At 39.8% G+C, this 14,488-nt stretch overlaps 1 non-coding gene across 1 annotated transcript; it reads left to right on the top strand.

Moving 5' to 3' along the window:
* The first annotated feature begins 8,536 nt into the window (after window positions 1-8,536).
* Window positions 8,537-8,642, top strand: LOC128282590 (small nucleolar RNA R71). The gene has a single exon (XR_008272919.1). It is a non-coding gene; the product is annotated as a small nucleolar RNA R71 (small nucleolar RNA).
* Window positions 8,643-14,488: the final 5,846 nt, after the last annotated feature.

The following is a 14,488-nucleotide window of genomic DNA, read 5'->3' on the forward strand; positions in this document are numbered from 1 at the left end:
AAAATTTACGAAACCAGTTTCCGAGTTTTGAAACTCGAGATATGATTTTTAAGGCGACAGTGACGCAGTTTTCCAGCCTGACTGGAAATGTCAAATTGGTGGGCAAAACATGTGAACTTGGCTTGTTAACCCCTCGGTCCGACACGGCGATGGTCTCGGGTTTGGGGTGTTACAATTTTATTGGTATCGAGCCACGGTTTAGTCGATTCTAGGACTACCGTGATGTGTTTGGGGTCTAGCTATACATGCCATTAAATGATGAATCGATAGTGTGATGATTCTGACAATTCGACTTTGTGTTTGTTGTAGCAATGGATCCCGATCCCAACCGAGCGATAGCTGATGATGTGGAGAGTGTGGCGCCTGCCCCCGCGCAAGGGACAGCGGGCGGACTCTCAACCTATGGCCAGCAATCCTAATGACGAGGCTAGGCAAGCCTTTTATAGTGTGATGAACGAATGGTTTAATCAATACATTCGAACCAACACGGTTGTTCCACAACCTCCATTCCCGACAAATGCAACCCCCGCACCTACAATACCTCCGTGACTGACCAAATAAGGTCAAGTAAGCCCCGATCGATAGGATTCAAAACATGGGGCCACTGAATTTAAGGCTACGGATGATGATGATGCCGAAGCGCTGAATTTTGGTTAGATAACACTATCCGGTGCTTGATGAGCTATCCTGTACACCGATGAGTGCTTAAAGTGTACCATCTCCTTGCTACGCGAGTCGCCTACTATTGGTGGAGTACTCGACTTACGTGGTGCCTAGAAAGCAAGTGACTTGGGAATTCTTTCAAACCGAGTTCCAAAAAAGTATATCGATCGAGATTCATCGACCAAAAGCGGAGGGAATTTCTTGATCCTAAGCAAGGTTCTATGTCCGTTATCGACTACGAACGAAAGTTTGTGAGGCTTAGCCATGCTGCGAGAATGCATTTCGTCCGAAGCTATTATGTATAAACGCTTGAGGATGGGCTGAATGATGATATAAGGATGTTTGTTGGCATTCTCGAGATACGAGAGTTCGTAGTACTTGTTGAGCGAGCTTGTAAAGTCAAGAGCTTAGAAAGGAGAAACAAAAGCTGATGTGGGGATTGGAGAATTCGAAGAGGTCCTCGGAAAGTCTCTTCAACAAGCATCGAAGAGATTTCGAGATGATGCGAGCCGGTCTAGAGGCGTTTGGGCTTTTCTAGACGAGGACGCGATCGACCCCTGTGACCACAGTCACTTGATCGCCGATGGTGGAAATGATCGTAGAGAGAGGCGGAGTGTCCACATTGTGGCAAATGGCATTCGGGAGCTGTTGGTTTCGTGATCGCTCTGCTATAAGTGTGGATCGGCCGACCACTTTATGAAGGATTGCCCGAGGATGCATGAACAGAATGTAAGTCGAGTGCAAACCCGGTGCTACCATCGCTCGAGGTAGGCCACCTAGAAATATGGGCAATGTCATTGGCGGTCGAGAGGATCTAGAGATGCTACCATCGGATCTGAGGCTCGTGCTCTGCTAGGACTTATGCCATACGCAGCACGCCGAGGATCTTGCCTCTCCGGATGTTATTACCGTACTTTCACTCTTTTCAATACAAATGTGATTGCTTTGATTGACCCCGGTTCTACTCATTCATATATATGTGAAACCTTAGCATCCAAGAAGACTTTGCCTATTGAGTCTCTTGAGTTTGTAATTCGGTGTCAAACCCTTGGGTCATTACGTGCTTGTTAACAAAGTGTGCAAGAAAAGTCCCCTAGTGTTCCGAGGTTCTTGTTTTCCGCGGACTTAATGCTTTTGCCGTTCGATGAGTTCGATGTTATTCTTGGTTTGGATTGGTTGACCATGCACGATGCGGTTGTAAATTGCAAGAGTAAGACTATCGATTTGAGGTGCGCGAATAATGAAATAATTCGGGTTAAGTCCACGGATTTAAAGGGTTGCCACCGTAATATCGGCGATGTTGGCCCGTAAATATGTAAGAAAAGGGTGCGGCGTACCTTGCGTCGTACTCGATGACAAGGAATCGAGAAGAAACCCGAATCTGCGTCGTGGTTTGTGAATACCGGATGTTTTCCCAAGAATTGCTTGGGTTTACCGTCTGCTCGGAAATAGAATTTGGCATCGAATTGGTACCGGTACCACTCCAATTTCGATAGCTCCGTATCGTATGGCACCAACGGAATTAAAGGAGTTGAAAGCTCGGTTGCAAGAATTGGTGGATAGAGGTTTTGCTCGCCTGAGTTTTTCGCCTTGGGGTGCGCGGTGTTGTTCGTGAAGAAGAAGGATGGAACCATGCGATGTGCATCGACTATCGTCGACTTAATAAAGCGACGATAAAGAACAAATATCCGTTGCCACGTATGGATGACTTGTTCGATCAATCAAGGGAGCCTCGGTGTTCTCGAAAATAGATTTGAGATCGGGCTACTATCAATTGCGAATCCGAGATTCGAGACGTGCCCAAGACTACCTTCGAGCGAGATATGGTCACTATGAGTTCCTAGTGATGCCGTTTGGGCTCACTAATGCCCTACGGTATTTATGGATTTAATGAATCGGATCTTTAGACCATATTTGGATCGATTCGTAGTCGTGTTCATTGATGACATCTTGGCCTATTCAAGAAATGAGACCGAACATCTTGAACACTGCGGTTAGTCTGCAAATTTTACGGGACAAGCAATTATATGCTAAGTTCAAGAAGTGTGAGTTCGGTTAAGAGAGGTTAGCTTCTTGGGTCATGTGGTATCAGCATCGGTATTCGAGTCGACCAAATAAAATTTTAGCCATACTAAATTGGAAGCCTCAGAAATATTACCGAGGTTCAAGCTTTTTGGGGCTTGCTTAGGTTATTACCGACGATTTGTAAAAGGCTTCTCAACGATAGCCACGCCGATGACGGCTACTCCAAAAGGACGTTAAGTTGAATGGATTTGAGAAATGCCAAAAAGTTTCGATCAATCGAAAACTTATTTGACTGAAGCCCCAATTCTAGTGCAACCCGAGTCCGGCAAAGAGTTTGTCATCTATAGCGACGCCTCTCTACTTGGGTTAGGTTGCATATTAATGCAAGAAGGTCGAGTTGTGGCCTATGCGTCGAGGCAATTAAAGCCACATGAGAAAAATTATCCGACTCATGATCTCGAATTGGCCGCCATCGTATTCGCCTTAAAGATTTGGCGACATTACTTATTTGGTGAAAGGTGCCATGTATACTCGAATCACAAAAGTCTCAAGTATTTGATGACCCAAAGAGACTTAAATCTGCGACAAAGACGTTGGCTCGAGCTGTTAAAGGATTATGAGCTAATCATTGACTATCACCCAGGAAAGGCGAATGTGGTTGCGGATGCCTTGAGTCGTAAATCGTTATTCACATTACGAGCGATGAATGTGCACTTGTCTATCCGATCCGACAGTGTGTTAGTGGCTGAATTGAAAGCCAAACCATTATTGACACACCAAATTCGAGAAGCTCAGAAAGTCGATGATGAGTTGGTTGCAAAACGGGCTGCGTGTGTTCCGAACAAGGACTCGGAGTTTCAAATCGACGATGACGATTGTTTGAGGTTCAAAAGTCGTCAGTGTGTCCCAAAGAATTGAACTCATTTCGATAATTCGAATGAAGCCCATTGTAGCCGAATGGCAATCCACCCGGGAGTACGAAGATGTACAATGATTTGAAACGCGTCGGTTTTGGTGGCATGGTATGAAGCGAGACATCTCCGACTTTGTTTGAGATGTTTAATATGTCAACAAGTGAAAGCGGAACATCGGTGCCTTGAGATTACTTGACCAATCACGATACCCGAGTGGAAATGGGATCGAGTCACAATGGACTTTGTATCCGGACCGCCATTGTCGTGAGTAAGAAGGATGCGGTTTGGGTCGTGGTAGATCGATTGACTAAGTCGGCCCACTTTTTCCCCGTACGTATGGATTTTTCAATGGACAAATTAGCGGAATTGTACGTTTCTCAGATTGTGAAATTACACGGGGTACCTATTTCTATCGTGTCGGATAGAGATCCGAGATTTACCTCGCGATTTTGGAAAAAGTTGCAAGAAGCTTTGGGTACCAAGTTGCATTTCAAAGACCGCTTTCACCCCCAAACCGATGGTCAATCCGGCGGATAATTCGGATACTTGAGGATATGTTAAGATGTTGCGTCCTCGAGTTTAGTGGTTCATGGGAACGGTATTTGCCGTTAATTGAATTCGCTTACAACAACAGCTTTCAATCAAGTATTAAGATGGCACCCTATGAGGCCTTGTACGGTCGTAAATGCCGTACGCCATTGTTTTGGACTGAGCTTGGTGAAAGCAAGATTTACGGGGTGGATTTGATTAGGGATGCTGAACAGAAAGTGAAAGTAATCCGTGAAAGTCTGAAGATAGCCTCCGATCGTCGAAGTCGTGCACGCGGATCTGAAGCGTAAGGATGTCGAGTATCGTGGGTGATAAAGTGTTTCTCAAGGTATCGCCTTGGAAAAAGATACTCGAGTTCGTAGTAAGGGCAAGTTGAGCCAAGGTTCATTGGACCATATGAGATATCGAGCGAGTCGGTCCATTGGCATATCGCTTGATTTTTCCCCGAACTCAAAAAGTTTCACGATGTCTTTCATGTTTCGATGCTTCGACGCTATAGATCCGATCCATCGCACGTGATTAGTCCATCGAAATTGAAATTCAAGCCAATATGAGTTATGAGGAAGAACCGATTCGTATCCTATCACGGAAGTGAAAGAGTTGCGAAACAAGCGGGTTCCACTAGTGAAAGTGTTATGGCTCAAGCACGGGATAGAAGAAGCTACTTGGGAGACCGAGAACTCTATGAAAGAGCGATATCCAAACCTATTTACGGTAAGATTTTCGGGGACGAAAATTTCTTAAGTGGGGAGAGTTGTGACACCCAAAATTGACCCTAGTCGGAATGTGGTTTCGGGACCACAAAACCGAGGCATAAAATAATTAAAATTTATTTTGATGCCTATAATATGTGTGTGCTCATGTATGACATTTTATGATGATTGATTTAGTGTTATAAAGGTGAATTCCACTAGAAAGGACTTAGTAGTGAACTTTGAAAGTACGATAGGAAATGTGTGATGACTAATTAAAGCATGCATGCAAAATAATGGACTTGCATGTCAAATTCCCTTTTACAAGTGATGGCTGGCCATGACAAAGAGATATGGGCTAAACATGTCATGAAACATGTTTTGTTGGGCATTAGGGAGAAATAATAAACAAATAAGCATGGGTAAGAAAAGAATGAAAAAAAAATGTGTGAGAGAGTAGCATTCCCCCCATTGCCGTGCAACCAAGAAGAGAAAACAAAAAAATTGTTCATCCTTGTTCTCTCCTTTTGGCCAAAAATACTAAGAGGAAGAAGGATTTTGCTTCATTTCCTTTGTTTAGAAGAGATCTAGAAGGTGATTTGGCTAAATTTGCATCAAGAGTAAGGTATGTATGAGGTTGTGTTGGGAGTTTCATGCATGTTTTGGTTGCTAATTTGATGTGCATGTTAGCCATGGCTCAAATCTTTGTTATGCCATGGAAATGGCATTTGGCCAAAGTTGTTATGGTGATAAAGCCATTGCATGCTAAGTGTGAAACTTGATGATGATGCATGCAATGATGGATTGTCTACTCATGAGTAAGATTTTGAGCTTTCTTTTGTTTTATCATGATTGAAGTTGAAAAGAAGCATGATTGTCATATTCGCCATGATGCATTCTTGAGCATGATTCATGCTTCTTGCATGTTAGTTAAAATTTGTGTTTTGGATGGCTATGGACACCTTGAAATTGCCATGCTCATATATGCATATATATGATTGCACATTATGTTTTGGTTATGAACTAAGTGATGAATATATTGGTTTAAAGAAGAAGATGTGGAAGAATGCTTGTGAAATTGCAAGCACAATTGCCTAGCACACATGTAGGTGCTTGATGCTATATTATAAGTTTTGGGCCACAATGTGCAAAGCATTAATTAGTAAATTGCATGCTGTTTTTGTGAGGTATTAAGTGCAAAATTGACCTCAACATGTACATGAATATTCGGCCTTGGGTAGCCTATTGAAGGCCTTAGCATTTCCTTGATGCTCGAATAAATTGTATTGAATTGCTTGATGTAGTATAAAATGTACATGACCATTGTGTATTCAAGCTAAAGGGTGGCCATATGACCATTTAAACTCCTTGTCGATTCGCCAAAAGCTAGCACAATGAGGTTTTAATAAATTGAATTTGTTTGAATTAGCTCAAGAGCTTAGAAGACCACAATTGGACAAGGGAAGGAAAAGGTGATCGAATAGCGAAAAAGCCGTTCGACAACATCCGAGGTAAGTCCTCAAGAAGTGACCGTACTTGAATTGTGTGAAATAAAGTATGGATGTGTATTGATTATTGATTGTGTATGCATGAGTATTTGAATTCTACCCGGCTAAGTCCCGAAGGCGAATATGCTTGTGACTATAATTGCGTTTGAGCCTTAGTAACTAAAATGAATTATGTATGTCCAATGATAATTGATGTATGTGTTCATGGGAAATTGAATGATATCCGGCTAAATCCGAAGACAATTATGCTGGAAATTATATCCGGGTTAAGACCGAAGGCAATTCTTGCTAGTGGCTACATCCGGCTAAGACCAAGGCATTCGTGCGAGACATTTTATCCGGGCTAAGACCGAAGGCATTTGTGCACGTGATTATATCCGGTTATATTCGAAGAATCTTGGGCTGGAGGTGAGTGTTGGTTGCTGTAATGAATTCAATTAGCACACTCGAAAAGCCCAAAGGATAAGGTACGTTATATGTGCATTGGAAAGTCGACATGTTTGAGCAACATTCGCTCAATCGACTAATGAATTTCAGTTATTGAATTGATTGATACTTTGTGAAATTATATAATGATGAAGTGTGAAGTAGGAATGTGTACAAATGAAATGATGCATTTGGCTATGTGAATGTATTGCTGTAATTAGAGTTGATTATATTCCTTGAGACTTACTAAGCACAAAATGCTTACCCGTTGCTTTGGCTCTCGGTTTTCTAGATTTCGCTCGAGGCAATCGGATTTGGGATCGTTGAAGTCGAAGTCATCCACACTATCAAGCCTCCATTTTGGTATAAATTTTTGGTTGAACTTGAGATGGCATGTATAGGACTACCCCTTGTTTGTTAAATATGTTGTAATGTAAGTATGTACGGCCATGCGAAAATGGCTCAAAAAGGGAAGCATGAACTTAGACTAATTGTGGGTTGTATGTATATATATTTGGTGTCATGATGTGGCTATGGCTTGGAAATGGGAATGTTGGTCACATGATCAGCCATTGGCATGGTTAAAATGATCATATATGAACCTATGTATGGCAAGACTAGTTGAATCATGGAGACTACCAAATAGGTAAGTCCTACCTTAAAAACAGATGCTGCCAGCTGCAGTGGCGTGAATGTGAAAAATCACCAAAATTCATAGGAATGGAATTAAATAGTGAATAAGCTATGTAAATGAACCTTGATGAGTCTATTTTCATATGGAAGAAACGAAATGGTCATAGGAGTTACAGGTTAAGAGATATTAAAGCTATTGTGAGATAGGGCCAGAATGGTTTCTGGGTTCCCTGTCGCAACTTTAAAAATTCACTATAAATTATCAAAAAAGAATTAGGAGACATACCTTATATGTACAGATTCCATTTTGACTCTAGTTTCATTAGAAACAAACGACACCAGTATTAAAGCCCTGTACAGAGAGATATTCAAGTTATACCGCGCGAAGGTCAGAGCAGTCGATCCCTGTAACATGGGTAACTTTAACTAATAAACTGTACCAATTGGCCCGACCAAAAATCCTAGAAATAAAACCATGGATGGATATATGAGTCTAAATTCAGGGAAAATTTACGAAACCAGTTTCTGAGTTTTGAAACTCGAGATATGATTTTTAAGGCGACAGTGACGCAGTTTTCCAGCCTGACTGGAAATGTCAAATTGGTGGGCAAAAACATGTGAACTTGGCTTGTTAACCCCTCGGGTCCGACACCGGCGATGGTCTCGGGTTTGGGGTGTTACAGATTCCTCCAACCTGCATTGTAAGTATTGCTATAAGGATTATTTTGAGATCGAGGATTATTACCTATGTAATTTAATTGTTCGATCTCCATGCTGTGGCCATAGGATTAATATTCTGAATTGCTTGATCTACCTTCACTGACTTCACAGTGCATTACTGGATGAACCTGCGAAGAACCAAGTAAACCATCAATCTTTTTATTTAGAAGTTCTACCTGTTTTGACAGTATAGTAACCGAAACGACGTTATGAATGCCTACTGTTTTAGTTGGCTTAGTCCTCATGACTTGCCTCTGATAGTTATTTAGAGACAACTCTTCAATAAATTCGTAAGCCTCTTCAGGTGTTTTGTTATTGATGGTTCCCCCCGGCTGCTGCATCAATCATCTGTCTTGTCGAGGGGTTCACACCATTGTAGAATGTTTGAACTTGCAACCATAGAGGTAATCCATGATGAGGACACCTTCGCAGTAGGTCCTTGTATCTCTCCCATGCATCGTAAAGAGTTTCTAAGTCCATCTGCACAAACGAAGAGATACCATTACGTAATTTGGCCGTTTTAGCCGGTGGAAAATATTTTAATAAAAAATTTTTGGTTATTTATTCCCAAGTAGTAATTGACCATCGCGGTAACAAGTTCAACCACTATTTAGCTTTGTTCCTCAATGAAAAAGGGAATAACCAAAAACGAATGACATCATCAGAAACACCATTAATTTTAAATGTATCGCAGAATTCCAGGAAATTTGCCAAGTAAGTGTTTGGATCCTCATCCTGCAAACCATCAAACTGAACAAATTTATGTATCATTTGAATAGTGTTAGGTTTTAGTTCAAAATTATTCGCAGCAAGAGTAGGCCTAACTATACTTGACTCAGTTCCTGTTAAAGTAGGTTTAGCATAATCATACATAGTACGAGGAGCAGGATTCTGATTTGCTAGTTCAGCGGGTATCGCAGGAGGTAGCTGATTGTCTTGATTTTCAGCCATCTCCTCGGTCGTAGTTGAGATATCGTCCTCTTGCTCTTCCTCTGTGTATCTTAGACTTCACCTTATTTCTCTTCGGTTTCTATGAGCTGTGCAATCGATTTCTTCGTCAAAAAGTAGTGGTCCTGACGGGTTTCTTCTAGTCATAAACTATAAAAACCTGCCAAGAGAAAGAAAAAGTAAATTAATAAATAGTAATAAAAATAAAATAAAATTAACTTGCAAGAAAAATAAATGGCTAAAGTAATAAAAATTGAGTGTTCCCAATATCTTAGTTCCCCGGCAACGGCGCCAAAAATTTGATCATGATTTTGTTTTGTGTGATAAGTTTTATATATTTATAATTAATCGTTCTTGAAACTAACTATTATCATGATGTAGGCAAGTGTACCTATTGAACAGTAGTATAGCTTTAGTAAGACCGGATTGTCGAACCCAAAGGAACTAAAAGTACTAGTAATGACTGTCTTTTTATTATCTAGCCTAAGAATAATAGGGTTTGTTTTAACTAAATAATTAACTAAACTAAGAATTCATAGGAAATAGAATTGGGGAATTACTTTTCGAATAACGATTGAATTAAGACAATACCTAAGGAAAAATCCACCTAGACCTCACTTGTTATTCTAACTCCAAATCGGACGATTTATTCATTTGACTTGATCCGTAGAAATCCCTAAGTTATATTATTATCTCTCTCGAGACTAAAAACATCTAACCCTAGGTTGAATAATTGAAATCTCTTTCTAATTAACTTCCTAAGGTTGCATTAACTCGATCTATGGATCCTTTTATTAGGTTTCACCCTAATCTGGCAAAATCTTGTCACCCTATCTCTAGGCGCGCAATCAACTCCGCTTAATTATGACAATTGTACTCTTAGACAGGGTCTATTCCTCCTCTGAATAAGAGCTTAACTTGGATCAATATCCTGGAATATCAAAACAAGAATTAAGAACACATAATTAAGAACAAGTCAAATATTTATCATACAATTCAAAAAATAATAACAAGATTCGTCTTAGGTTTCATTCCTCTTAGGTATTTAGGGGATTTAGTTTATAACTAAAAAGGAAAACATCTCAGAAGAATAATGAATACAAAACATAAAGAAAACCCAAAACTCCTGAAGGAAAATTGAGGGGAGATCTTCAGTCTTGATGATGAATCCGGCTTCTGAGATGGATCAATCGGCTTCCTTCGAGTAATTCCTTCCTTCCTCCCTGTGCCTCCATCTTTCCTCCTCCTCTAGGGTGTATTTATAGGCTTTAGAATGCCTAAGAACCCTCAAAATTGGCCTTTTCCGAATTGAACTCAACTTGGACTCGGCAAGGACACACCCGTGTGACACGTCTGTGTGCGATTACTCTAGGCCGTGGTCAAGCCTGTTAACTAGGCACAGTCGTGTGTTCCACCCGTGTGAGTCGTGCTTTGATTCTACCAAATTGACACGGGCGTGTGGTCTGCCCGTGTGAGGAAGTCTAGACCGTGTTGATTTCGTACGTTAGTCCATTTTCTCCATTTTTGTCCCGTTTCTCGTTCCTTTCACTCTCCTATGCTCACTTAAATATAAAACATGAAATTAAGGCATTAGGAGAATCGAATTCACCAATTCTAAGGAAAAATCATCCATAAAATGAGTTAAGCATGGGGTAAAGATATGTATAAATTATGGTTTATCAGTAAGTTACACTTGCCACAAATACGACCATGCGCGAGACACGGCTTGTCACATGGGCGTGCATGAGATCGTGTACCCCACACAGCCTCACACACGGGCATGAAAAAAGTGAATGAATATCATACACAGCCTAGCACACAACCTAGACACACGGGCGTATCTGAGGCCGTGTGAACACCGGGCTTTGTTTTTTAAATCCGCACAGGCGTGTCACACAGTCGTGTGGCCCAACACTGGCCTAAACATCACTGTGTCCACTTTTTAACCCAAACCCTAATTTTTTTCTTTTCTTTTTTCTTCTTCTTCTTTCCCCCCACCCCACCGCTTAACCTAACTCTTCACCATCGCGATGCTGTCGACCGTTGTTCACCGTTCTAACCCTCCCACCGTGGTTTAAGACCTTCCCCTTTTCCCTTTCTATTCTCCCCCTTCCCTTCGACATAGCCAACTCCCCTCACAGTCCCAACCCGACCCAGCCTCATGGCACCCCTAACTGAACAATTTCCCCCTCCTTCCCCAGGCCATTGTCCCTTTCTCCCTTCCCCTGTCACTACCGTCCAAATGCACCCCTAACCCAACAAACCCCCACCTCTGACCCCCTTTCTCCCTTCCTGTCCCATGACCTACCCCCATCACCGGCCTTGCACTGTCGCCGACCATCTCACCATATCCACCGCATGCACCACCACCCCTACCATTTGCCTATTCCCTTACTTTTATTTTTTTCTTTTTCTATTTTTTATTTTTATTTTTGTTTTATTTCTCTTATTATCCTTAGTTTTATTATCCTTAGTTTATTATTATTTGTTTCTTGTTTTAATTACTATTACTATTTTTTTTATTTCACTATTTTTACTTTTAGTTTTCCATTTAGTTTACTTTATTTATTTTTCCTTCATTATTTTTTATTACTTTTAATTTAGTTTGAATCATAGTAGCTTAAATACATGGTTTTTGCATGATTAGGTATTAATACATACGATTTTAGGAATAGATTTTCTATTTAAGCTGCTTAGATTTTAAGGTTAGTCATGAAAGGATTGTTAGCGATGTATTTTACTATGCACATTGATTTGTTGGCCCCTCTGTTTGCTTAATTGGCACTGCTTATTTTATTGTTTTTATGATATTGGACTATTTTATTTTTTTAGGCACACCATGACAAACACTAGAGGCAAATCTAAGGTTGGCGTCTCTACTTCGAAAAAGTAGAAGACTCCAGGCACGACCTCCTATTCAAGCACTTTCGCTGATGCACACCATCCATATCCACGATTTTTACAGGGACCTTAAGAAGACCTCTATCAGCTTCTCCAATAGCGGCCATTGGGATTAGGCCAATGTATTGATTGGGCAGCCTTGAAGTAGATTCAGTTAGCAGATGAAGTGCAAGCCATCATTGCTACAGCTCATTGGGATCGGTTCTTTTCCATCATTAAGCCCACCTATTCAGAACTGGCCCTCGGGTTTTGTTTGACATTCTTCTTACAGCATGTGATGTTGACCCACAATGAGCCTGTAAACTGAAAAATATATAGGATTTTTCCTATGTAATTTATCACCTTTTTACTTAAATTCGTTGTTAAAACTAAGTAATTGTTTAATAAATTAATGAAAGATGTGAAAATATGAAATTAGGACATAGAAATTATTAAAATGTGATTTTATGCTTTATTATATAGTTTTCACGCATAAAATGGCTTATTTTATATTGATTTGAGCATATTATATTTTTAAGACATAAAATGGGTCATGCATGATTAAATTAAATAATAAAATATAAAATTATATTTAATAATTCATTTTAAAATATTTTATTAATAATTTGGGTTTTAATTAATTATTTAAATTGGTTAAATTTTATTCTTTGGTCCTTTAACTTTTTAATTTATATTGGACAGGTCTGATAGCTTTGTTGGATTACAAAACCGTCCAAATTGGAGACCAAAGTCAACCCAATTTTTGGCTACACTTAGCTGTCCACATAAACAAATTTTTGGTTAAATTGCACAAGGTCCTTGCAATGTTGAAGAAATTAGATATTTGCTTGAAGATTTGCATTTGACTGAGTCTTAGTCCTGAGTTGTTGTGGCACTTAAATTGAGCAAAAATCAGCTCAATTTCCTCAACTCATGTCCAGCCACCCCTTGAAGATGCTTGAAGAGATGGAACCTCCTATTTTTAGCAAACTGTTCCCCTCTCCTCACTTATAAATACGACCCCCTTATTCTTTCATCAATCAACCCTCAACATTCATCATTCTCTTTTCTCTCTAAATTCTCTTAGCTTTTTCTTTTCCCACACCTAGCACCATCTATTCATAAAGATTTTAGCAATTAAGCCTCTTAAAGGCCCTTAGTTGGCCACCTTGGAGAGCCATCAGCAAAGGAGCAAAGCAAAACAGTGAAGAAGCCTAGTCAGTCAGAGTCTTGGGTGACAGCCACTTTGATTTGGGTTTAATCTTTCCTTTCTTTAATTTAATCTAAAAATGTTTTCTATGTGTTCTTTGTTCTTGTTTACAACAATGTTAGCTTAATTTTATTTAAGCTAGGATGATTTCTTTGATTAAATACTATTTATTTGAATCAGGCTTATAATATTTGTGCCTCAATCGATCATGTTTTCAATTAAAATCAAGTTTGTATTTTGTTCATACGTGATTGAAATGCACCTGAATTAGCTAAGCGATCCTAACAAGGTGATGGCTAGTATTGAAATGTGCATGCTCAATTTAGATCCTAACCCGATTAAATTGCAGGTTGCATAACAACTCTAACTAAGCTCTGTTATCTGCATAGTTTTTAGATTTGTGTGATTAAATTGTTTCAAACCTAACACATCCCTGTTACCTCACACGAATACTAAGAAACCCTTAGTAAATAAGGATTAGTAAAATGCGTATTTACTAAGTAAAGCATTCCAAAAGGAACTAATGTGGTTTCCAAACTCATGAAAGATCGAGTTGCCATGAAATGTTTTTCCGAAAGTTATTAAGCATGTTGATAGTAAAGTGAGTTTAATTAAAGTAATTGTAAAGTGAGTTTAATTAAAGTAATTTTCCTAGCTTATTTATGTTATAATTGTTGCAAATTGTGTTTAATTTCACTAAAATCTATCTTATTCATATAGTTTTCATACTTAGGATAATTTGCATTAGGGATCATTGCATTTAGTTTAATATAATTTAATCATCACTTCTCAACTATATTGTGTTTTTATTTACCAAGTTGATAGTATAATTTTACAATTAAGTGATTTAACACAAATACAATCCCTTTGGAGACGATAACTCGATACTTACTTAATACTTAATAACGACTGTGTACACTTGCACAAACCTACATGTTACAGAGCCGCGCACTATTACTTTCCGACTTGGTGGTACAACGAGTCATATGAGCATCCTAGAATTCAGAGCTACTTTAAGACTCTATAATGAGGAGTTCATGAGTGGCGAGGGGTTCCTCACCTTATATCGGCACATCCACTACTCGCCATATCTATGCTTGGCAGACCTTACGGCTAGTACGACGCCCTATGACCCGAGTTGGTTGAAAGCGACTTCGTTTCGTACAACCTTGCACTATATTCATGCCACATTGGCCTACACATTAATCGGCAAGAGCGAGAGCACCGGGTTGTCGATACATTCGACATTTATTTTTTGTGGAGCATGGCCAAGGGTTCACTTTCGATCTTACCTACTTCATCGCCCTAACTTGCTGCCAT

This window comes from Gossypium arboreum, chromosome 1, assembly GCF_025698485.1.
Source record: "Gossypium arboreum isolate Shixiya-1 chromosome 1, ASM2569848v2, whole genome shotgun sequence".
Taxonomy (NCBI): domain Eukaryota; kingdom Viridiplantae; phylum Streptophyta; class Magnoliopsida; order Malvales; family Malvaceae; genus Gossypium; species Gossypium arboreum.